Raw genomic sequence first — 20,503 nt, forward strand, 5'->3', positions numbered from 1 at the left:
ATGAGTAAATCAATTGGAGAGGATGATAAATAAAGACTTCACAGTTGGCACACATAAAAATCATTTCTATTTCTCAAAGAGAGCAACCAACAAATGGAAGAGTGTTTCTGAGATGTTGTTTCGTACATATTTGTGGTATTAGAAAAAATACTAAACCCAAAAATCGTAAGAAGTTAATATATTAGAAAAAACAATGCAATTTACAAGGAAGCTCTGGACTTCTCCTGATCAACATTATCAGTAGGGGAAGAATACATCCAGACAGAAAAAAAGGGAGTAAGGTGGCATCCAGCTGGCCTAATACTCCTCCACAACAATGTTCTTCCAGAGGAAATTAGATTAATATCAGAGCTCCCATTGTGGCTCAGTGGTAACGAACCCAACTAGTATCCACAAGGATGTGGGTTCCATCCCTGGCCTCACTCAGTGGGTTAAGGATTCGGTGTTGCAGTGAGCTTTGGTGCAGGTCACAGACATGGTTCAGATCCCATGTTGCTGTGGCTGTGGTGTAGAAAGATAGAAAGGAAGGAGAGAAGGAAGGAAGGGAATCAGATTAATGTCCACAAAGCCCTGAATAAAGGATTATGTAACTCAAGAATTCTGAACCTGAAGACATCATGAAACAAAAGAATTCAGGAACTACATGAGCCCTATTTTGGAAAATACACTGGAAGATTAATTGCAAGATGAATTTATTAACACACACCTCTAGAGTGAAGAAGTTATGGTTAAAAGAGCTAGCTATGAAGATGACATTCATTTAAATAAGGTTAAACAACAGTGTAACAGCAAAATTTTTGATTGCTGAACAGTACGTGTTAATCATTTTAAGTTTCAAATTATAAAAGTAACAAAAATTAGGGCAAAGGAAAGAGATAGAAGAAAGTATCCTTTTAAAATTTTTAAATTTTAAATTTTTATTGAAATATATTTGACATACAATATTATTTGTTACAGGTGTACAATACAGTGATTCATAATTTTAAAGGTCATGCTCCATTTATAGGTTTTTGTCTTTGTTTTTGTTTTTAGGGCCCCATTTGCGACATATGGAAGTTCCCAGAGTAGGGGTTAAATCGGAGCTACAGCTGCCAGCCTACGCCACAATCACAGCAACTCAGATCCAAGCCGTGTCCAAGCCATGTCTGCGACCTAGACCACAGCTCACGGCAACACAAGATCCCCACCCCACTGAGAGAGGCCAGGGATCAAACCTGCATCTTCATGGATACTAGTTGGATTCATTTCTGCTGTGCCACAAAGGGAACTCCCTCCATTTATAGTTATTATAAAATATCAGCTATATTCCTTATGTTGTACAATATATCCTTGTAGCTTATTTTACACCTAAGAGTTTGTACTTTTTAATTCCCTTCCCCTATCTTGCCCCTCCCCCTTCTCTCTCCCCTTCGGTGGTAACCCCTCGTTTGCTCTCTACCTCTGTGTCTGCTTCTTTTTTGTTATATTTACTAGTTTGTTGTATTAGATTCCACACAAAAATGATATCATACAGTAGTTGTATTTCTCCGACTTTTTTCACTTAGCATAATGCCCTCCAAGTCCACCTCTGTTGTGGCCAAAGCAAAATTTCATTCTTTTTTATGGCTGAATCATATTCTATTGTCTATATACATACCACATTTTCTTTATCCCTTCATCTGTTATGGACATTTAGGTTGTTTCTATATCTTGGCAGTTGTAAATAGTGCTGCTATAAAAATCTGAGTGCATGTATATTTTTGGATTTGCATTTTGGGGATTTTTTGTATATACATTCAGGAGTGGAATTTCTGGATCATATGGTAGTTCTATTTTTAATGGGAGAAAGTATTTGCAAATTATATGACCAATAAGGGGTTAATATCCAAAATACATAAACAGCTCATACAACTCAATACAAAAAAATAAACAATCCACTTTAAAATATGGGCAGAAGAGCTGAATAGACATTTTTCCAAAGAGGACATGCAGATGGCCAACAAGCACAAGAAAAGATGTTCAGCATCACTAACTATCAGGGCAATGAAAATCAAAATCACAATAAGATATCACCTTACACCTGCCAGAATGGCCATCATCAAAAAGAACACAAATAACAAATGTTGGTGAGGATGTGGAGAAAAGGGAACCCTTGTACCCTGTTGGTTGGAATGTAACTTGGTGCAGCCTCTGTAGAAAATAGCATGGAGATTTCTTTAAAAAAAAATCCTTCATCTTTTATAGTAGGCAGTTATTTTTAATTAGTATTGCCTGGAAAATGAAAAGATGTAAATTAAAAGAAAAAAAAGTAAAATAACTTATTAGATTTCATCAAGTTTTTACTTAACCTGACTTAGAGAGATGCTTGAAGAAATACTGCCACTGGCAGTGGAGTGAAAACATGATCAAAAAGTCAGCAATTCCTTCAGTTTCACTTCAGTTTTTTCCTTTGGTTACATTCAAGTGAAATTATGTAATGTGTTATCTTAAAAAGCATGTCCAAGATGATCTGTAATTAGTTAGCTACCTAAATAGCTTTCCAACCTTCCAACATATCCATCTATGCCCAGAGATATCTGGAATTATGTCCTCCAGAGTTAATGTTGGTTATTTCTTCCTGGTCGAATTTTGAAGTGATTGCTGATTTCTTCTACATATTTGGAAAAAAAAAAGAGTTCCTAAAATTATTTTATTAAGAGCATTTATCATTTAATAAGAAAGGATATTTTAAAATATATATTGACTTGTTATATAGTAATTAATCATTACTGGATGGTGTTCTGGAATCAGACTTATTACACAATATAATTGATGTGTTGAGGGCTTGCTATGTGCCACGTGCTCTGTAAATGGGCTTTATCTAAACATTGTCATTTGTTTTAAACCTCACCATTTTACGAGCATGTTCCCATTTTAAAGATGAGGAAGTTAAAGCTCATATATATTAAGTGATGATGTCACACACACTTTGGATCAGCCAAGAGGGAGTTCAAATCGATGTTCTTAATTCCAAGTCCATTCATCCCTTCATCAGTTTTGTCCCACTCTGTCCCATATATTATATACGCTCCATGATGGCACAATCCTAGACTTCCTCCTGATGACAAAGTTAAGCATTCCCTCTTTAGATGGCTGGAGAAAGGGCATAAGAAAGATTTTATAAAAGAAAAATTCAGAGACCCTGAGTCATAAACCACCCTGAAATGATGTCTCTCTTTAGCTTTCCTTGTATCTTCTTTTTGAAGATGATGTGGTTACTGATTTTACATATACTTTGCAGATTTATTTCATTTAAAAATAAAATATACTGAAATGGAAACCAGAGTGTGTATTTAGGGTTCTTTCAGGTACACATGGATGCTTTGTGTACTTTCTGTATGTGGCTAGGGGTTAATAGAGGCAAACTATTGCATTTGGAGTGGATAGGAATGAGGTCCTGCTATATAGCACAGGGAACTACATCCAATCACTTGTGATGGAACATGATGGAGGCTAATGTGAGAAAAAAAATGTATGTATATATGTATAACTGGGTCACTTTGCTGTACAGAATTGAATTGTTCTGAATTGACAGAACATTGTAAATCAACTATAGTAAAAAAATTTTAATAAAAAAATTTAAAAAGAATTTTTAAGACTGTTAGCAAGATTTATGAATTTGTTTCCCTCAACAAATTAAATTTGATCTGTGATAAATAGAAAACAGATGATTAAACATATTTATATAAATATATGTAGGATTGTGTAGTGTTTACCTATTGCAATATATATCAAATACCCCCAAAACTAATACTTAAAACAGTAAACATTTATTTATCCCACAGACACTGGGTCAGAATCCAGGTACAGCTTAGCTGGCTGCCTCTGGCTCTCTCTCTCACAAAGCCAGAATCAGAGTGTTGAGCAAGGTAGCCTCCCCATATAATCAACCAGGGGGGAATTGCTTCCAAACTCACCTATCTGGCTATTGGCCAGTCTCAGGTCTTTGCTGACTATTGATCCAAGTCACCAGTTACTTAATCACTGATATGCTCAAGATATAGCAGTTTGCTTCTCCTCCAGTGAAGGATCTCAGAGAGAGAAAGACACAGAGAGAGAGAGACCCAAGATGAAAGCCGCAATCTTTTTATAACCTAATCTCAGAACCTGGGTTCAATTGCTTCTGCTTTATTCTATTCATTAGAAGTGAATTACTAAACCCAAACCTCACTCAAGGGAAGGAAATTACACAAGGGTGTGAATAGCCTGAGACAGGGGTCATTGGGAAGCATGCTAGAGGCTGCCTATGACATAAAGGGACTGAAAAACCATGGACCAAAATGTTAGCAGTAGTTACCTCTAGTAGCATATGGGAATTATGGCTGTTCTTAGTATTATTTTTATTGTTCCTCTTCTAAATTATCAACGATAAAGAGGGAGAAATGGTTGACATCACGTGCTCTCTATTTAAGTCCTGCTTCTGTCATTCACCCTCTGAATAAGACACTGCCTTACTACGACTCAGTGCTTAGGGAGTGCCTACTTACGTTCATCGTGCAGATCGATATGACCTGTATGAAAAACACAAGTAGCACATTGTAAGAGCTTATTAAATATGGGTGTTCATCACTGATGAATATGTAATTTTTGAAATATGAAAAAGGTGAGTCAAAGCTATAGTAATACAGAAAAAAATTTATCCCGTGTATGGGCTTACACTTATTTTCATTATCAGAAGAGGGATAAAAACACATAAAGCACAGGCAAAGTGAGAGCAAATAATATAAGCATGTGCTAAATTGTGTAACTTGGACCACAAATAAAGGCGTTATGAATAAAGAGAATATGGAGGATGGAGCAATTATGGGGAGGAATGCATTTCAGAGGAGGCAGGGCAGGCTGGGGTGAGGGCAAAGGGCAAGATTAGAGGATTTGAAATTCTGGTCACTTCCTCATTTACCGAGTGTCTCTTCCATGCCAACCACTGCAGTTGCAGTGTTGAATAAGACAGAATGATTGCCTTCAGAAAACTCACAGTATAGAAGGCAAGGATATCAATCTTTCAAAATATTTGGTGACTTCAGAGGTAAGCATTTAATCAACAGCTATATATTGAGCAACTACTATGTGCGGGTGTTACCAGAGATGCAGAAACCACTGCCTCAAGGAGATCTTGCATCAATTAGGAGACAGATAATTAAGGCAATCTCAAGACAGTGTAACAAAAGCTAAAGTGAGTACAGAATCTTTTTTAAAGAGATTGCCTGAGATGGAAGAGCAGAGGAGTGGTTAATGGAGGAAGGTCACATATAAGCTGAGACTACATTAACCAAGCCAAGGGTTAAAAGAGAGAGAGTTCTGGGAGTTCCCATTGTGGCTCAGCAGGAACAAACCCGACTAAAATCCATGAGGATAAGGGTTTGATCCCTGGCCTCACTCAGTGGGTTAAGGATCTGGTGTTGCCGTGAGCTGTGCTGTAGGAGGCAGACTCAGCTCAGATCCAGTGTTGCTCTGGCTATTGTGTAGGCCAGCAGCTGCAGCTCCAATTCAACCCCTAGCCTGGGAACTTCCACATTGCTGCAAATACAGCCCTAAAATTCAAAAAAAAAAGTAAGAGAGAGATCAAGAGAGAGTGTTAAAGGAACATCTGAAGTGCAGGGTGCTATGACAGTGCAGAAAAAGATGACATAACTGAGAGACAACAGGCTAGAGGGTTTAGGCAGGTGAATCAAGGCCAGATTATGGAGCATTCAAAACTACAGACAAGGAGTTCCCTGGCAGCTCAGTGGGTTAAGGATCCAGTGCTGTCACTGCTATGGCTTGGATTACTACTGTGGCAGAACTTTGAACTGTGGCAGTTCTCTGGCATGGGAACTCCCATGTGCTATGGGTGCAGCAAAAAAAAAAAAAAAAGAGAGAGAGTGAGAGAGAGAAACTGCAGACACCAGGAAATAGAATACATGCTTAAAATTTGCAGAAAGCAATGACATAGTGGAGGGTCTCTTTAAGGTTGAACCTGTGCTTCCCTCAGAGGAAGTGTGGCCAAGTGGTGAACTCAGCATCCAAGTAGGAGGTGACCTTGACATCAGAGGTTCGGTTCACCTGGAGTCATCCTCTCCCGGTAACTCCATTAAATTCCAATGATATCTGGGCTGGAAATGCATTGTAACTCATTCTAAGAGCTGCAGAACCACTTTATGCTTGTAGAAACAGTTAGTCTCATGTGTCACAGACAGCGTCCCAAAGAATGAGAGAAACCACTCTCAAAACAACGGAAAATCCTCCAGGACTCAATCACGGTCTTCAATGGGGGAAGAGCCTGTAAAAGCAGAATAGAGCCAGAAACTGGAGTTATTATTCCCCCACCATCCTGGGACAACCCTCTGATTTTACTGTTCTAGAGTGACTTTAAACTAATCCCTTAATCTTTTTGACCCAGGTTTTGTACCTGTAACAGAAAATAACCTCTACTTCAAAGGACTCCTGAAGGGATAAAATGAGATTATTTCTATGAAAGAACAAAGAATTATCCAATTGTACGTGAATTTTACTACTATTCTTTTTTTAATTTATTTTTGTTCTTATAGTTGGTTTACAGCGTTCTATCAATTTTTACTGTACAGCAAAGTGACCCAGTCACACACACACACACACACACACACACACACACACACATATACATGTTCTTTTTCTCACATTATCCTATTATTATTAGATAGAGAAGGAAGTATAATTCTTTTTTTTTTTTTTTGTCTTTTTGCTATTTCTTTGGGGCCGCTCCCATGGCATATGGAGGTTCCCAGGCTAGGGGTCGAATCGGAGCTGTGGCCACCAGCCTACGCCAGGGCCACAGCAACGCGGGATCCGAGCCGCGTCTGCAACCTACACCACAGCTCACGGCAACGCCGGATCCTTAACCCACTGAGCAAGGGCGGGGGCCGAACCCACAACCTCATGGTTCCTAGTCGGATTCGTTAACCACTGCGCCACGACGGGAACTCCAGGAAGTATAATTCTTAATGCTTGGACTCTGGAGTTCAAGCTTGGGTTCAAATCCCAGTCTTGCCATCACTAACTCTATGATCCCAGGCAAGTTACTTAACTTCTCTGTGTCTCCAATTCCTTATTCATAAAATGGAAAAAATAATAGTAGCCACTTTGGAGGAATTTTAAGAGACAAAAATGGTTAATTCATGTAAAATGCTAAATCAATGCAGGCACATGATGAACTCCCAATGAATATCAGCTAGTAGTAGTAGTTGTTGTTCTTATTGTTATTGTATTGTAATAGTCAACAGTTGTTACAGTTGTAACAGTATTAGCAGCAGTGGTATTTCTGGACTCTGTGACCCTGATTTTTATAAGATACTGATGGGGGTAGAAAAATAACATATTCATACAAATGAGATTTAATTAGCACCTCAATGTAAGTTCGTGTATTTTGTGTCTTTCTAATCTTATAGCAAGGTTGCAGCATTATTTCCAGACTAAATTTGAAGAAATAGACTTGAAGGAGTTACATGAATTTCTTATGATCACACACCCAGAAAAGGCTATGTAAGGAGCTGGCCTCAAGACTCCCGGTGTTAAATTCAGTGTACTTTCTGATAAGCTAAGCTATCTCTCCGTGCTCGTTATGGCACCCTTTAAAAATAATCATTTTGAGTCATCTCAGCAGGGATTTCCTTTAGGTTGAGCTAAAATCAAACTGTATGGTATTAGCAAGTCTTGCTGTTCTTTGTAAAAAGCTTTTGTCTTTTCTGGTGCTGTCTTTCAGCTTTCTCTTCCAAGAAGAAATATTCAATTAACCATTAGCTTATGTTGCAAACATTTGTTCTTAAATGCACTCATTCATTCTTGTAGGTGATTAAGGATGATGGGTATATAAATATACAAGTACATAAATGACAAGCCAAACCATGTACATATGGTAATTTAATTTTGAGATGAGTACCGTGTTTATGCATTTCTATCAGGCTGCCTACTTTTGATGAATGTGCAATTTCTTACCCACCATTTTATCACTGCCAATATTTAAGTAAATATTCCAAGTGAGGTACTAGAGAAAACCATCTATGCCATCCAGATAATTTGCAGCTGGGAAAAATAAGCAATGGGGTCCTTTTCAGAGTCTAAGTCTGGTAAATTGACGCTCCCTGCTTCATTGATGTTGCATGTTTAGCAGGTGTCCAGTGATTTGGAATGTGCCACTGGGTGAAACAACCTTGCTCCTAGATGGACATATAAGATTTAGGATAAAGTTCAACCATTTGACTGAAAATTGCCTAGAATATTTCAGACATTATCACAGACCATGGAATTTTAGGGTTATTAAAGGAGAGAGAAGGGGTATCCAATCCAGCTAAGTGAGATCAACCATGGATAAAAGAAGAGGAAGGACATTCCAGAGTAGGAACTGGATGAAAAACATAGGCTGGTTCTGTGTAGGAGCTCATAGGAAGTTTGGCGTTGCTGAAGACAAAATGTCAGTGATGAAGTTGAGTTAGGCAAAGGTCAGGCTGTAGAGGTTTTTCATGCCACACAGAGGGCTGTGGACTTTACCCTGAGGCCATGGAAGGTTTCAGGCAAGGGGCAGCATGGCCCATGTACATTTCAGGTAAGTCACACCGGTGGAAACATGGAGAGGAGTGGGCAGCCTGGTGACATTTCAACAGTGGGCTGGAACTCCCAGCATCCCTTGGTCTTTACTCACTGTTGAGAGTGGTCTGAAGATTTCCAAACATCACTCTCCAACCTCCACAGCAGGGAGGCTTGGAGAAAAACTCCAGGAAGTTAGGAACATTCTGGGCTGTCAAATTCAAAGCTTAAAAATCATCCCTGACCATGAGGAAAGTTGAAATGTGATCAGGTTTCAGAGAGCTCAGTGCTAAGCAATGAGAGTGCATCAGATATGACATGAAACCAGAATTGAGGCTCTGGGCACCTATACACCCTCCTAGGCTTCATTGCATCCCTCAGGGTGTTGGCTAGAGCTGAGCTTTTGTACAACTGTGGGTTTTGCAAACCTGAGCTCACACATTTCCTTTCCTAAAGCTATCTCCTCCCCAGACCTCATGCTGCAACTTCACCCCTCTATGAACCTCTGGGGTCTCAGGTTTGAAGTAAAACTGAAAGTTCCAAAAGAACCACAAGAGCCCTGTTCTCCCCAGACTCCTCCTGCCCAAGTGTGCCCTCTTCCTTTATGGCATGTCTATTTAACAGATGTTGGATTGACTCTGATTCCAGACATTGTACTGGAAGAACATTATGGTTGGAGTCCAGGTGCTTGGTTTTGATTCTGCTTCTGCAGCTTTCTGACTATCTGACCTTCCAATCCATTCAACACATTGAGCCTCAATGTTCCCATCTGCAAAATAAGAAATTAGCTTGATAATGCCTGAGGGAGCTTTGAGCTCTCTCATGTTCTGTGATTGTAACATCGTGTTCCTGATTGTTGTCCTGGATGGTGAGGAGAAATACATGAAACAAGCCCCAATCCCACTGTCACCATCATGACATAGCCATGACATTGATAATAGGCAGATATTCATAGGATGTTGTAGGCAAATAATTATGACATGGAACACTCTTCAATTGTATTGTCAAGGGAAAATAAGAGGCTACAAAGAGTAAAGTGAAATCTCATTTTTGTAAAATAAGTAAACACATAGAAAAAATATCCAAAGGATAATCTCATGGTCAACTCCAGTCATGAGATTTTCTATATTTTGTTGGTGCACTTGTTTATTTTTATGATTTTTTTACAAAGAAGGTACATTATTTTTGCAATCATAAAATAATCAGAGTACTCTCTGGAAAGTCATGGATCTCTTGACCATTCATATTAGGACTTAATGAAGACTTTGCAGATGACATGACATTTAATCTGAAATGTAATCATCACATAGAAGCAATTAATTTCTCAGCAACCCCTCCATCCATCCATTTTCTAGTTCTTTTCTCCTGAATATATGGTATGGTTTCTCCATGAGTAAGCACATACTTTCCCCACTAGAGTATACACTACTTGAAGGCAAAAGGCAATTCTCCTGGTTCTCCTTTATCTCAAAAAACACCAAGGATTTGCCCCAAGAATATTCAGAGTAAATAAATTTGCACTTATGATGGGATTTTGTTGAAGGAAGAGATGTTGATATATACTCTGCTGATGTTCACACAAAAACCCTCCATCTCTGGTTTCTCAGTGGTTGGTGCCCTAGTTTCCCAAAATTCTAAGGTTATGAGTTTACTTCCTGCATTATTCAGCTTCATTGTCTTTTTCTGTGGCTTGGAGCAAAGTTCCAACAAGCTATGGCAGTCATTGCACTGGGAAAACTGAGTAGAGGCAGAAAAATAAACAGCAAAGTACAAGCGACCTGAGATGTGAGTGGATGGTTGTATTCTACACAGTATCGTGGAGCTATTGCTGTAGAGCAACAAGATAGAAGGAATAGAGGGAAGAGAAAGGAAGGGAGAAGCTCCACTTCTTAGATCTAGGCTAAAACAAGATGAAATCAAACTCAGGAGAAGAGCAGTCATATGCTGCATTGCATCTCTTTAAATACCATCTACCTATATACATGCCCAAAGTATGTCTCCAGCTCACACCCATCTCCCAAACCCCAGACTAGTATACTCAACTCTTAAGTTCATATGCCCATTTGGATACCAAATCAACCTCTCAAACTCGACATGTCCTAAACCAAATTCCTGATTTTCCCTACCCAAGCTTAGACGATTTGCAGCTTCCCTGTCTCAGTAGCTGACCATCTTATCTTTCCAGTCACTAAGGCTAACACCTAGGAATAGGAGTCATCTATGCTATCTCTCCTACCCTCCTTTCAGCTTGTCAGGAAATACTCTTGGCTCTGTCATCAGAAAGTACTAAAATTCAGCCACTTCTCACCAACCCATCTCTACCACTCCGGTCCCAACCACCATTATCTTTCACCTGCATTACCACAGTAACCTCCTAAATTTCCCCTCCTTCCTTAACCCCCTATAGTCTATTCTAAGCACAGCAGCTAAAGTGATCGTCTTAAGACATACATTATTTGTTCCTCTTATGCCCTGCTCAAAATGTTACACTGGCTCTCCATTTAACTCGAATAAGTCAAAGGGTTTTGAAGACAATGGTCCATAGACCTGAGGTAATATGGCCTCCATTACTTTTCTTGTCTCATCTCAATCACTCATCTTTTACCACATGGCTCTCTTTCTCGCTCCTACACAATTATCCACTGCTTACTATTCATGGTTTTTATATACATTTTATCTAACTGCTGAGTAAAATGAATAGGCAATCTTTAAAGTCACATATTTGCCTAGTAGGTAGCAAATTGCTTCTGTGTAGAATATTTCATTAACTCCTCACAATAGTGTTGTGAACTAAGTGTAATTTTTCCCTTTTTATAGGTAATAAATCTGAGCTCAGAGAGGTTAAGCAACTTTCCAAGAGTCACATGGTTAGTAATTGGTACAATTGTATTCAAATACAGGTCTGTTTCACCCTAGCAGGTGAAAAGAAGACTTAAGCTTGGTTGATTCCTACTAGATTAAGGTCCTTGATTTATAATCTTACTTAATCCCCTTAATCTATCATCCTCTCTCCTTCCATTATATCCTATTTCATTATGTAAGTTGTCTTATGCATAGCAGATGATCAAAAAATATTGGTAAGCATCATCCTCCTCATCCTTATCCTCATCATCCTTATCCTCATCATCATTGTGACACTACAAAGCCTATCATTTGAGTCCTTGCTTCAGTCATCATGGGTCATGTTCTTTTTATTTCTTCATTCATGCACTAAAGAAAGAGACTTATGGGTAGTAACCCTGGACACATGTATTCAGTAGGCAATAATTGTCTGTGTTTCTTTTTCTCCTTTCTAAAAATTGCTACCTATTTGTTCCCACACTCTATGACCATGCCCAAAGAGATGCTCGGTTCATTGAACTCCTACCTAATTCCCTTTCCAATAGCAAAGCAGTTATTCACTCGCCAATTGTCTGTTTTCAAGGGACCTCTCTTTTGTAAAAGTCAATGTGGTCTAACTCATCATTATCCCCTAAATGGTTCACTTATATCCTTGGATATAATTTCTTTTATCCTTTTCAGAAAGTGTTCAAAGCTTGTCCAGTTATCTAGCCGACAAGAATTTGTTTAGTGACTAACACAGACCAGCCCCGATTTAGGAATTGGGAAGAGACATTGGCCTTCTGATGATATAACAATGGACAAAAATAAGAGCCATGGTAATTTTAGTCTATACCCAAGATTTAAATATCTGGTATTTACCTAGGAGGTCAATCTCCATTTTACAGGTATTAAAATTGAATCCCAAAATTTTTAGGCATTTAGATTTTTTATACTAATTATTTTTATCCCAAGAGGATTTACATTTTTAAAAGTTTGTGTATCCATCTTTAAAAACACTATTTTAAAGTGATTTTAATGTTTCACAGTTTTGTTCATTGAAGATGCCAGTTTGGGCTTCTAATTAGCATGAGGTTGTATCACTACACTAAATTGATTTCATTCCAGCACAATTAGAAAAACTTGACATTTTGCTGAGCCTGTGCATTACTAATAAGGCTAAATATATTTTCTTCTATTATAATCTCTGCACTTTGTGTGTGTGTGCATGTCAATTACTGCAGAATCAGGGAGAACAATTTAAGAAAACCTGGAAAATGGGAGAATAATAATGCCAATATCAAAAACAGGACCATAGGTCTTTTAGTTCATCCATATCTCTTCACTTAGTGTTCATTCAACAACCATTCCTTGAGCCTCATCTGTGCTCTGGTTACTCTGATGTCTACATTGATACAAAGAGTTACAGATGCTCTCAGAGAAGAAGGGGCTGAGAAGAGTAGGCTTTTGAGCAGCAAACCATTCAAAGCTGTTGGACTAAGTGGAGGAGTAGGGAGCAGAAGAATGGAGGAGGTAGGGAGGAATCCGTTTTTATGAATTTAATTATAAAATAAATAATTAAATAATTATAAATAATTTTGTTATGTCTTCCCCTTTAATTATGGTTCAAATTTCTTTAGAATCAACATGTATAGTTTATTCAACTCGCCCTCATCAGTAGATATTTGAATTATTTGCTGTCTTACATGCTTAAAAATAATATGTATTGTCTTCATTTATTACATAAATACTTATTGATCATCTACTAAGTGTAAGACACAATTCTGCCATGTGGGGTTAGGAAGTTGATGCAGGTAGAAATTCTGCTTGCAAGAAGTTTTCAGTCTAGAAGAATATAGCAAGATCTTAAATAGATACATTTATGCAATAAGAGGAAATGCACCAGTGCTACAAGGGATGTCCAGATACACTTCTAGAACAAATGATTCTATTAGGCTGTAATTCAGGGTTAGTGAATCAAAACAGAGATATTAAGTGAGAATAGTTAGGGCAAATCATGGAAGGTCTTGAACTTCAAGTTAGAGAGCCGGACTGCTTTCAGTGATTGATAGGTTACCATACATTGAGCATCATAGAATAACAGTCATAAGATCACAGACCCACAAAGGTAATGTTTAAGTAAATCATGATATGTACAAATAGTAGAATACTGTGTAGCCATTAAAATAAGTGGCAGAGGAATAACAAATTGCTTGAAAAGCTTTATAATATAATTTCCACAGAAGAGTCAAATCATAAAGCCAATTTATCCATGATGCCAATTTTATACCAGAAATAAAATACAGAAAAAAGCTGGAAAGATAAGCTCACCAATTTCCTCCTGCTTATTTCAGAGTATAAAAATTATGAATGATTTTATGTTCTTTGTGCTTTGCTTTCTTTTCTCCATTTTTGCATTGAGCACTTAATCCATCCCTAATTTTTCAGTATTTGTTTTTGGGTTTTTTTTGGACGTAACGGTTTGCGGAATGTCCTTGTACATAAATATTTGTATGTGTATCCATCAATTTATGTTAAGTGGAATTTAGGATCAAGAGGTATGCCCATTGAACATATGTTAGTTTGGTATTTGCATTTTTAACTTAAAAAATTAAAAAGCATGATCTCTGGAGCCAGACTCCTTATGTTTGAACGTGACCTCCACCACTTCCTAGAGGGTAATCTCCAGCAAGTTGTATGAATTTTCTGTTCCTCATTTCACTCTTTTTAAAATGAGGATATTAATTGTACCCTCCTCATGGGGTTGTCGGGAAGATTAGATAGATTAATTCCATAAAGGCTTCCAGCAATACCCAGCATATGGTGAGTGCCTAAGAAATCTTAGAACTCATGGATTTTTAATTTTGTGAAAATAATGACGTTTTCTTATTTTGCTTTTTTTTTTTTTTTTTTTTGGTCACTTAATCTTTTCTATTAGGACAGTACCACACACCTTCCAAAGAATCTTTTACTCTCAAAATTTCTTCCTATTAGCACGTTAGAAAATGATTTTTAAGGATAATCCCCAGGTCATAGCATAAGCACCATTTGTTTTTCTGCCTTGGATATGAAACTGTATTTTTTTGAAATATTCTCTCAATGATCCAACCACTGGTCACAATATATTCTGGCCTGGAAGTTAGTTAGGAAGCAGTTCTACAGAGTCAAAATCAATTTTGGAAGAACACTGGGATCCCTAAAGGATTTCAAGCTTCACTTTTCAAGGGACTATTACAGCTTGAACAAGCATTTGTTCCCAACATTTCCCTCTGGGGCCTTACTGAGCTATCAGATGAAAGCAGGAAAAGGGGTCTTTTCCATAAAGTAGAAGATGCTCCTGCCAGAAGCAATTACTTATCACGGAAGAAAGAATCCTTTAAAATGTGGGGGTTTTGTAGAACATAATCCTATCACATAAAATGTTCTGTTAAACAAAGTCTTACTTGCAGCATGAGCTTCGTTTAGAATTCAGAGTATTCTAGACACCAGTACGAGAAATGAGCCTTTTCAGAATCCTTTGCTTTTCCCTCCCTATGTATCTGTAACTGATCGAAGGGGGGGGGAGTGTGATTCACAGGAAAGAACTGAGGATGGCAATCAGGATACCTGGTGTTTAGACTTGCTCTGCTACTAGTTACCTGGATAAGCTTGCACTAGTAGTTACAGTATAACTTCTCTGAATTTCATTTTCTATCTGTAGAAATGAGGCATAGAATCAGCTGATGTCCAAATTCCTTTTGGTCCACATTCTCACATGCCTTTCCTTCTTTTGTCATTTCCTTCTAGACTTGGCTCTGAGTGAGGAATGCGTTAAATATTAAAACAGAATTCCCCTTAGCACTTAGAGGAGAGGGTGAAAACTCATGTGCTCTCATTTTCTTCCTTAACATGCAACCTATATTTATAGGAACCTATCAGGTGTCAGATGCTGTTATGTGTTGGGGACACATTATGCATAAAATAGTAACAGTCTTAAGGTTTTTTCCTCTTTTCTTTCTAGGGCCACCTGTGACATATGGAAGTTCCCAGGTTAAGGGTCGAATCTGAGCTGCAGCTGCCTGCCTACATCACAGCCACAGCAACTCTGGATCCAAGCTGTATCTTCAACCTAAACCACAGCTCAGGGCAAAGCTGGATCCTTAACTCACTGAGGGAGGCTGGGGATTGAACCCTCATCCTCATGGATACTAGTCAGGTTCTTAACCCACTAAGCCACAACAGGAACTCTAAGTTTTTTGTAGTTATGGTAGCTCAGACAATTAAGCAAAGGATGACAATGAAGTTTGATGGGTGCTCTAACTTCAAGGATAGGCAGTTTGCAGAGAAGATTCTAATTGTACCGATGCATCAGTTTCTTCAGTAAACCTCCCTGGCCTTTCCCAGATTTTTTTTTTTTTTTTTGTCTTTTTAGGGTCACACCCAAGGAATATGGAAGTTCCCAGGCTAGGAGTCTAATTGGAGCTACAGTTGCCGGCACACCACAGCCACAGCAACGCCAGATCCTGTGCAAGGCCAGGGATCCTGAGCAAGGCCAGGGATCGAACCCACAACTTCATGGTTCCCAGTCAGATTCATTTCTGCTGTACCATGACGGAACGCCCCTTTCTCAGATTCTTGAGTCCAGACTAAGGAGCTGTTCCTCCTCCAGCCTCCCACGACACCCTGTGCTCATTGCCAGCTGATCCCTTAGTATATTGCTGGGAAAAGTTGTGTGCATACGTGTCTACCCCAGCAGACTGCAAGGACCTCAGGAAGCAAAACTCTTTTAATTTCACTTCACACGCTCTCCTACTTTAGCACAAAACACAGTTCTCCATACCTAGTCGGGGCCAGAAAATGTTTGTTGATAAGAAATAAGAAGTAGCCCTTGAGAGAAGAATTGACAGGTAGTGGGACTTGGGATCTAAATAGAGTCCAATCAGTCCAGGAGTCAAGGTCTTTCTCTAGCCAATATAGTACTGTCTTACATAGAAAATGTCCAAATAGAAGTAATTCTTTGATTATCTTCATTCTCATGCAGAGATTTCTCTTACTGACTATTCATCTGTAATTCCCTCCTTTGAGAAGCGGGATCTGGGAGCACTGACGCCGCAAAAGATGATCTTAGCAAAGCTCTATGTCTTCTCTGCAAGAAGGTGAATACACTTGGACGCAGAATAAACTTGGTATTTCTTCTGGCTTTTTGTGTTCAATATTAGGGTCTTATCAGCAATGGTTCTTAAATCACATTTCAGGGTGCATTTTTCTAATAAACTCAGTAGAAGTCCAAAATGAATGAAAGTAATCTAGCACAAGTCCAAAGCACTGGCACCACCACGCTGTTGTCTGAAAGCCAACAAGCAGCATCTGATTAAGTCCTGGGATATCCCCGGGGTCAGACATCTTTTGTCAGCTTAAACCAGAGAGGAGCTGGCCTGTTGTCTGGGGATCTGTAGGTGAGTTTCCAGCTAACACCTCCGCTTTCTCCATTACCTGGTCCTGATCTATCTTTCCTCCGTTTTCTTCTTTAGCTCCTCCTTGCTCTTGCTAAGCTGGGGATCTTTGTTCTCTCTGGAAGCCCAGTTCTCATCCGCCTCTTGTCTTCACACAGAATGAACTCCAGTACCAGTGCTCTTCCACTTCCCCAACTGTCTTCATTTATTCAAATCTTTGTCATTTTCAAGGTCCAAATCACAGACCAAATGCTCCCAAGTGTCTTTTCTGATTGCTCCAGCTGAATATAGCTTTCCCTTCCTCTCTGAGCTTTATATGGAACCCTCTATTTATGCATATTCCTCTTATAGCTTCCTGCCTGGTGTTCCAGGAATGCATGGGCTGGCCTTATCTTCCCCGCTAGCTGCCGACTCACTGCAGAATGATTCATTGCAATATTCCCAGCACCCAGTATGCAGAGGATGCCCAGCACATCTGAGACTGTAACTGGTCCTCCCACTCTTGGATTTCTCACTCTTCAAAAGAATAGATGAATCTAGAATGTGAAAGAAGTGAGGGAAACTGAAAGAATTGATGACTACAGAATTTTCGCACATTGCATCCTTGGTTCACTCTGGTTTTGCACCCAAGATAGGCTGATCTTTGCATAGAAAGCGTTCAGTTCCAAGGAAGCAGTGTGAAAAAGCATAAAAATGCAAGAAAGCATTGACACTCCTGTAAACTGTGGAATGACTTGAATGCAGAGTCCACGGTGGGAGAAGAGCTATAACTGGACAGGTGGAAAAATCTTCAAGTGGTAGGGACATTCACCTGCCAAGTGAAGGGACTGAACTTGATCCCTTGGCCATTAAGGAGAGCCCTAGCCAAGGATGTTAAGCATGTGTGTTTCTGAAAGATGACCCTGAATGTGGCTTGAATAAAGAGAGAAAGGGGCAGGGTGACCAGCTAAGGGAAAGTTCATTGCGATTCATTGTCTATACAATTTATTTTGATTCACCCTAGAATGAAACAAGGACAAACGGTAAATTAGTAGAACATGCAAACACCTTTTTTACAATTAAGAAAACCTGCAAAAAACAGATGAGCTTACTGTACATGGAAGCCTTCAATAAAACCAAGGCAACACACATATGTAAGATATGCATTTCCCCAGGCTAAGAGAAGAAGGCAGCTTCAAATTAAGCACTGTTTCCAGGCACATCAAATTTATTCCTTTTATTTGCACAGTGATTTACACCTATTTTTATGTGAAACATCCATTGTTCCCCAGGAAACAATGGGAGCAACAGAGGCTGTCTGAGCTGAAGGAGAGGAGCATCCACAGCTCATTCAATTCAAAAAAGTAGTTTAAAATTTCAAAACATTTTTTAATGGCTTAACTCTTCACACTAACATGTCTCAGGGTAAATTTCGATTCTTTTCTGTCCTGGGATTAATGGCGAACCCAAAGTAAATAACTAGGCTTCACTGAAGAAGATATTTCCCTTCATCTTAGTTCCTTTTTTCTTCTGTTTTGGATATTCTGCTTTCTTGTGGCTGCCATTTTGAGAGTTCTAAAAATAATATGTAAAGAGAGCTGATAAGTGGAGAGAAATCCGAGGTGAAGAAGGAACTCAAGAGTCGGTACCTTGAATTGTATTTTTCTTCCCTCTTGACTGGGCAAAATACTTGATGAAGATCCACACGGCAGGCATTCTTGTTCCGGGTCTGTTGCGAATTCTCTCCAACCCATGTCCCCGTCTGATAAATGGGGGTAAACGATAATAACAGCTCACCTTTGGAATGCATTGCTCTCTGCTCTATCTCGGAGGCCAGCAAGTGTATTTCATAGACCAAATCATCACGTCCAGCATGCCCCTTGTCTTTGTATAGCCAAGAACAAAGAATGATATTTATGTATTAAATGATGGGGGGAAAAAATCAAAATAATGATGATATTTTGTGACATGTGAAAATGACATGAAATCTAATTTTGATGTTGGTGAATAAAACTGTATTAACATATAGACAACAATTCCTACACCTGTGGTCTACAGTATGTTCCACATTGTCTCAGATCAGGTAAAAATTTTGCTGTAACAAAAATACCATAGACAGGTGACTTAAACAACAGAAATGTATTTCTCACAGTTCTGGAAGCCAGGAAGGTCAAGGTGCTGGCAGATTCAGTGTCTGGGGAGAAACCTCTTCCTGGTTCATATACAGCTATCGTCTCCCTGGGTCTCCACATGGTGAAGAGCAGAGGAGATCTAGTCTTTGTTTTCTTATAGGGACACTAATTCCATGATGTGGGCCCCACCTCATGATGTCATCTAAACCTAATTACCTCCTGGAGGCCCCACCTCCAAATGCCATCACATTTGGGGTTTAGGGTTTCAACATAATGAGGGGTGGAGGGAGGTGAATATGTGGGGCGTAACACACCACAATAGCCGAGTGTAGGATCTGCAACAGAGACCATGGGACCTGCCAAAGTTAGTGCATTTATTCTCAGATCCTCTACAGAAAAGATTTGCTGACCCCCACTCTATGCTTCCAACAGCCCTAAACGTGAGTTCTCCTGTTATCTCATTTTACAGGTGATGAGACTGGGGCCCAGAGAATAATTTCGCTAGTTAACTGTTACACAGCTAGGAAGTAGACTCGGAATCTACAGCACCCAGGCTGTCAGACCCCAGAAGTTCTTTTCTCCTACTCTGTATAATGCTGCCTTCCCAGTATTCAGTGTTACTCCTCAAAGACATCCTTCTAAACCCACTGAATGAGTTTGATGAAGTCCCATGGCCTCTGGGAAGTCTCTCCATACCACCAGCTTCTACTATTTTTTTTCTCTTGCCAAATTTCGCTATCACTGTTGGTTTCATTCTTGTTGGCTCACCCCCTGCAATCACTGTGTTCTTCTTCCAATAGGATGTGAAAGTCTTTGAGTACAGATAAAGTGCCTTTATTCTTACACCACTGCCATTGGCCCAGTAATGACGTGTGATAGGAGCTCAAAAAAAAAAAAAAAAAAGCGTTAATTGAACAAATGCGACTTAATAGGTAAATGTGACTCTTCTCTCCCTTACTGAAGTAAGGTCAGTTACTAGAGGGACTAAAACCTTGGCTTCCTAGGTTCCTCCCCAAAGAGAAGAGAGCAATGCTAGTTCCCAGTCGTTCCACTGTTAGAGTTTCCTTGCACGGACTGAAAATTAAACTAAGTGTGTTATCACCCTCTTTTATTGACAAAGGTGTTTGACCCAACCCACTGAGAGGAACGGCCTGCTTTGGGGCTATTTGCCATTTCTGGGTATTCTTCTCAGCCCATCTTTACTATTACTAGCTGGGTCATTTCACCTGTCATTGCAAGAGTCTTTATTGACCTCAGCATCATCTACAGAATCAAGGCCAAGTTCCTCAGCTTGGCATTCAGAATCCTCAGGGTTTTGAACCCAAGCAACTTTCCAGCTATATCTTTCTCCCCCCACACCCTAAATTTCTCAACATTCCTCAAACATCTATCCTCATCCTAGGACCGTGCCTTTTACCATGCTGTTCCTCCCCTCATATCTCCATCCATACACATCTTCAAATGTCAAATGCCGTGTTGAAATGCCACTACTTCAAGGACCAGGAATATGCCTCACTCATCTCAACTTATCTTACCGTGCTTAACCCAGCAGCTGCACAAAGTAAGTGCTCAGAATTGGCTTAT

The sequence above is a fragment of the Sus scrofa genome, chromosome 4 (assembly GCF_000003025.6).
Source record: "Sus scrofa isolate TJ Tabasco breed Duroc chromosome 4, Sscrofa11.1, whole genome shotgun sequence".
Lineage (NCBI taxonomy): Eukaryota > Metazoa > Chordata > Mammalia > Artiodactyla > Suidae > Sus > Sus scrofa.